Genomic DNA, 5,576 nt, shown 5'->3' on the forward strand with positions numbered 1-5,576 from the left:
ATTATGTGTGTTCATGCATTGGGGGGATACCCCTATCCCATCACGAGGGTACGGATGCGTACATCCAATGGCAAGACAACGATCGTTATGCTTTGCATAGCACTGTCGTGACGGTTACTAGTTTTAACGAATCCCGGTGTAAGGGGCTCCCAGAGTATGCCCACCGAATAAGGAAAGTGGCCCAACGGTTTGCAAACTAGCTGATGAGCTCATATTCGCACGTATGGGTTGTGTGTAGAGTATATGGTACACGTCCATGATTATCCATTAGGACAACACCGTAAAAAAAACGAAACGAAACGAAACGATAAGTCCCATCATTTCATTGCGTGTGATTGTTACATAACCCTGATAGGGGGTCACTTACTGAGTATGCTAGAAATACTCAAGCCTCGTGCTACTTTACTTTTTCAGATAAGAGCAAGATACCCATGTGACATCGGCGGCGGCATCGTACACCCCGGGACCGGGGCACATGCATAGGGTAGTTGTTTTTCCATTTCATAGTCTAGGTTGAATTCGGGTTGCATCATTAGTATAGGTTAGTATAGGTTGATTTGTATTTGCATAATAAAGCATAGGGTAGAATAAAACATTCATTTCGGTTTTGTTCCTTTTTCTTTATCTCAATAATGTTTAATGTTCTTTTCCTTTCTTTCCCTTGTAATTCTCTTTCACGAGATAATAAAAGGCGAGTGTAAGTCGCATTTATGAACATGTGCCATTTAATGTATATTCCGCATTTCAAGGATAGTAATGACCTTAGGTTAAATAGGTAAAATTTAGGGTCGTTACATGATATAATCTTTCAATCTAACATAAATAGATGACTACCTAACCAATTCCAAATAAATGATTTGGAATAATTTTATCTCCTCAAAATAGAGATTTAAGGATAAACGTTAATATTGTCTCATATATATTACATTGACAAAATTGTCAAATATTTGATGCAAGACTTCAAAGAATGATAATGATCATTGAAATATGAAGTCAAAGGAATAGTATCCTAAGTAACCTCAAATGTTGAGAGTATGATTAATTATCATTCCTGAGTGGGAGATAATTAATGCGTAGATGAGAACAAATGTTAAGAGTATGATTAATTATCTTTCATGAGAGGGAGATAATTAATGCATAGATGAGAATTATCATTAAATATACAGTTAATTAGATTATATTAGTTAAACTAATGTATGACCATTAAGTGAAAAATTAAAGTTTTATCAAAGTATTGATAGATAATGAGAATTTTTTATTTTGTGTAAGGAGTTAAAGATTTGATCTTTGAATGATACACTAGTTACATAAATTTAGAAAATTTATGTTAATATCAATTTTACCTTAGATTGTGAAGTATGGTATACAAGCAGAACATTTTTTGCTTTTAAAGCAACAAAATGACTTGTATGACATTTGAAAGGTGTTTCACATGTGATTTAGTTTGTCACTTTCATTGTGATGATAGTGATACAAAGACTAATATTAAGAAAATTATAAAAAAATCAATCTATAAAGAATGATATTGAGAGAAAAAGCATCATGTTAGTGACCAAAATGACTTTTAATGATAATTATTTTGTTTTATATAAAATGACTCTTTAAGCTAAAGTGTTTGAGGGTGATCTAAAATGTCTAGGATTATGAGACATGTCTCATCTTCTCTAGGGCAAATGAGAGAACATGTTGGGTATAGAGCAAGTGGGAGATTGTTGGGATTTATGCCCAAAGCCTAGTAATTAATTATTTACTTTTTAACTATAATTTTTATTATTTTATTTGTAATTTAATTGTTATCCATGGTATGAAAATCTAGGGTTATTAATGTAATCTTGAATAGTATGTGGTTGACATACAAGAGAATCGTGTTAAGTAATAATCTAAAGAGTCTATAGTATATGGATAAAGTTGGGGGATAATTGGTAACACTATTTGTTACCATTGATACGACTCACTTTGTAATAGTTACAAATGATTTGATCCAAATCGTTCGTGTGGAGATATGTAAGTGGGGGTATGCTATACAATGAATTTGTATAAGACTGAACCAAGAAATATTTAATCTCTTTTTATAAATTCGTTAATTGAGAAGATTAATATTTCACATGATGATCATATGTAACTCGATTTTAATCTTGAGTGAGTTATGAACTCCTGCCTGTGAGAGCTTGTCCTTTAATTTACATGAGTGAAAATGGCTCTTTTAGCCGATTCAATATGTCTACCATTTTAGGGACTTACATACTTTGAGACAAGTCATTTTGTTGTTTTATTATAGTCATACAAGTCATTTTGTTGTTTTATTATAGTCATACAAGTCATTTTAAGGGTATGCCTACCATAATATGCCTATAATATGCCTACCATTTTAAGCGTGTTTAGTTTCGAACAATATTATGTTTGGCGACCTCTTGAAATCTTCTTAACGAACATGTGGGTAAAGACAAAATATGCTAAAAACAACTCAGGTTGATCCGTAAGAATAATCTCCCTTCTTAGAAACACTTCAGGAGTAAATAATGTGGTCATATTGCAAAAGATATCGGAAAATGCTAGAGCTATTGGGTGTCAAATTCATACTAAAAATTTAGTTCAAATCCTCTTCATGGGACAATACACTAATCGGTTTAAGGAAATCTTGCCTTTTTCTTTTTTTCTTTCTTTTCAAGTCTTATTTCTATCCATTTTAGGTTGAAAACATTCTCTAACCAATGTAGTCATAAGTTTGTGGCTGCAAAGCTTCTTTGAAATTCAACTCTTCAAAGGCAGTGAGAGAGATATTTCAACACACCCATTAATGAACAACTTAGGGTAGCGATAAACAATGTCTAGTTATCAATTTATGTTTGGATTAAGAGAGGGAGATGGATCTATAACTTCTTTTAGTTCCATCCCAACTTGATTCCTATTTTTCAATTTGTATTAAATATATAAAAAGTTCCAAATCTAAAACGAAATATCATTGTCTCTCACTAGTTTTCAAACAATATACATAAAAAAGAAAAGAAAGTAAAGGCTTCATGAGTACGATCATATCAAGTTTCTTGGCCGCTACAATTTTGATGTTACTATTGTTATCTCTTACCGTCAATGCTCAATCTAGTGCCGATATTGTTTTTCCTTTGAAAAGATATGGTAACATAGTGTCTGGTACTGACATCACGAAGGTAAATATACAATATGAGCATCAATCGTTCTAGTGCAATTTTTATTCCGAGAGGGAAATTTAAAGTAAAGCAAGGGAAGTTTGAAGGACCTTGTAATAGCCCAATTGACTTTCAACTTGGAGGAACATTGCTGGCACTAAAAAGTCTTTAGGAAAATAATTGGATCACTTTTGTATGTGTTGATAGATTGACATTATAAGGTGAAGGAGTTTCTGATGACCAAGGAAAAGCAGCTTGGAAAAAGAATGATGGCCACAAACGTATAAATTGTGCCCAACTTTCAGCTTTCCTTCTCAATCTCATGCATCCAGTTGTTTTTGAAAGGGCCTCTTACATGTCTTCTCTAATGTTCTGACATTTATGATTTGGTAAATGTTCTTTCATTTTCTAGAGGATAATCTTTAAATAATCAAGTTGAAAAGTGAAATTTTTTTTAGTTTTCAATTTTATTGGTTCTGTTCAAATTTTTAGCTTCATTACTGACTCTCACAAAATATTATTTGATTATACAAAATGTTTAGAGTTTGAGGTTCAACTTCATCACCAATTCAACCGTTAAGAGAATAACGTCACTTGATAGCAAGAACTTCCATATCAACGTCCTCGGCTGCAACAACCTCACATTCCATAATATCAATATAATAGCACTAGAAAACAGTCCCAACACTGATGGAATACACATCGGTCGATCAAATAAGATCACAATCACAAAGTCCAAAATTACAACCAGAGATGATTGCATTTCTCTTAGAGATGGAAGCAAACTAATTGAAGTCACTAACGTGACGTGCGGGCGAGGACATGGTATAAGCATCAAAAGTCTTGGAAGATACACTAACGAAGAACCTGCTGAAGGTGTCATCGTAAAGAACTGCACGTTAACTAACACCGCTAATGGTGTCAGGATCAAAACGTGGCCAACTTCTACTGCTAGCGGCACCGCCACCAATATGCACTTTTTGAACATTATAATGGTCAATGTTAGCAACCCTATTCTAATAGACCAAGAGTATTGTCCGTGGAATTAGTGCAATCGGCAGGTATGGATCGCATTCTCGAACCTTTGATTCATTTTTTCATTATAACTTCACAAATAAACCATTTGTTATCTCATTTTAATTTTCACATTCCTTCAAAAATTAAGATTAGTACAGTGAGCTTCAAGAACATTAGAGGAAGTTCTGCAACTCCACTGGCAATCAAACTTATTTGCAGCCGTCACTTACCATGTGACGATGTAAAAGTAAGCAACATTGACCTCACTTACAATGGAATAAAAGGTTCTATTTCCTCCCAATGCACGAATGTGAAACCTATCATTTCCAGAAGACAGAACCCCAAGATATGCTCATCTCCTTATGTTGTCCGATGAATTGTTTATTGCCATAGAACTTCAAAATAATAGACAGCCTTAATTAAAAAAGAAGACCGCCTCTATCCATTTGACTCTCATTCTTTTGAGTTTTTTTTTGTTGTACTTTTCGAAATAAATAAGATGGTCGAATGTTTGAAGGAGACTTTGTGTCGTGAACAACCTAATGTTTTTAGTACCTCCACCTTATATAATAAAATGGTTCCACTCTCGTTTTTAGTTTTAGATTTGAATTGGAAATAAGACAATGTACCAGTAACAACCATTATTAAAAAAAACTAATCCATTATTTAAAGAAAAGAATCTTTAACCAACAAAAATATCTAACTCTTTCCATTAGTTATCCTAAACAAATCAATTACCATTAGAAATCTTTTAGATAAGTTAGATCGAATCTCCTAACTATATTCGTTCCATATAGCACAGATCTATCATTATTGTTAAAGAAGAATTGACATTAGAGGTGACTAATCCAATAAGTCGTGTTCTTAAATTTATCTTTTTCGTCAATCATGTAATTTCGGTTGCAGCTTTTGGATATGACTTGAAAAAAATTTACGTTTTAGATTAGAAAATTAAGTGACAAGTATTAATATGTATTTTAGGAATTTACATTTAATATCGAAATATCTACTTATTTATCTTGAACAATTTTGGTTTTAGAAAAAATGTCGATAGTCCTAGAAAAATTAAATATAAAAAAGTAGCTAAATGTTCTAGGAGTTTAATGTAAACTCATCAAAATTGGCCCAAATCCGTGGTAAATAAGACCAAAAAACAACATAAATCACAAAAGAGAAAATAAAAACAAAACTTGGTCTCGATCGATGATGCTATGCTTCGTGTTTTCAAGTCTTAAGATATTTGTTGTTCGTGAGTTTAGCTGGGTCGAGTTGAGTTATTTTTTACGTGTAACTGTGTTAATTGGATCAAAAATTTATTCAACTCAAACAACCATTATTACATAATTAAATCTTTTGATTTTTATGTTTAGAATAATGTCTTAAGAAAAAAAATGGGAACTAAGCCACTTGGAA

At 32.6% G+C, this 5,576-nt stretch overlaps 1 pseudogene; it reads left to right on the forward strand.

Annotated features, from left to right (window-relative positions):
• Positions 1-3,020: 3,020 nt before the first annotated feature.
• Positions 3,021-4,539, forward strand: LOC111488344 (annotated as a pseudogene).
• Positions 4,540-5,576: the final 1,037 nt, after the last annotated feature.

The sequence above is a fragment of the Cucurbita maxima genome, unplaced genomic scaffold, assembly GCF_002738345.1.
Source record: "Cucurbita maxima cultivar Rimu unplaced genomic scaffold, Cmax_1.0 Cma_Scf00013, whole genome shotgun sequence".
NCBI lineage: Eukaryota > Viridiplantae > Streptophyta > Magnoliopsida > Cucurbitales > Cucurbitaceae > Cucurbita > Cucurbita maxima.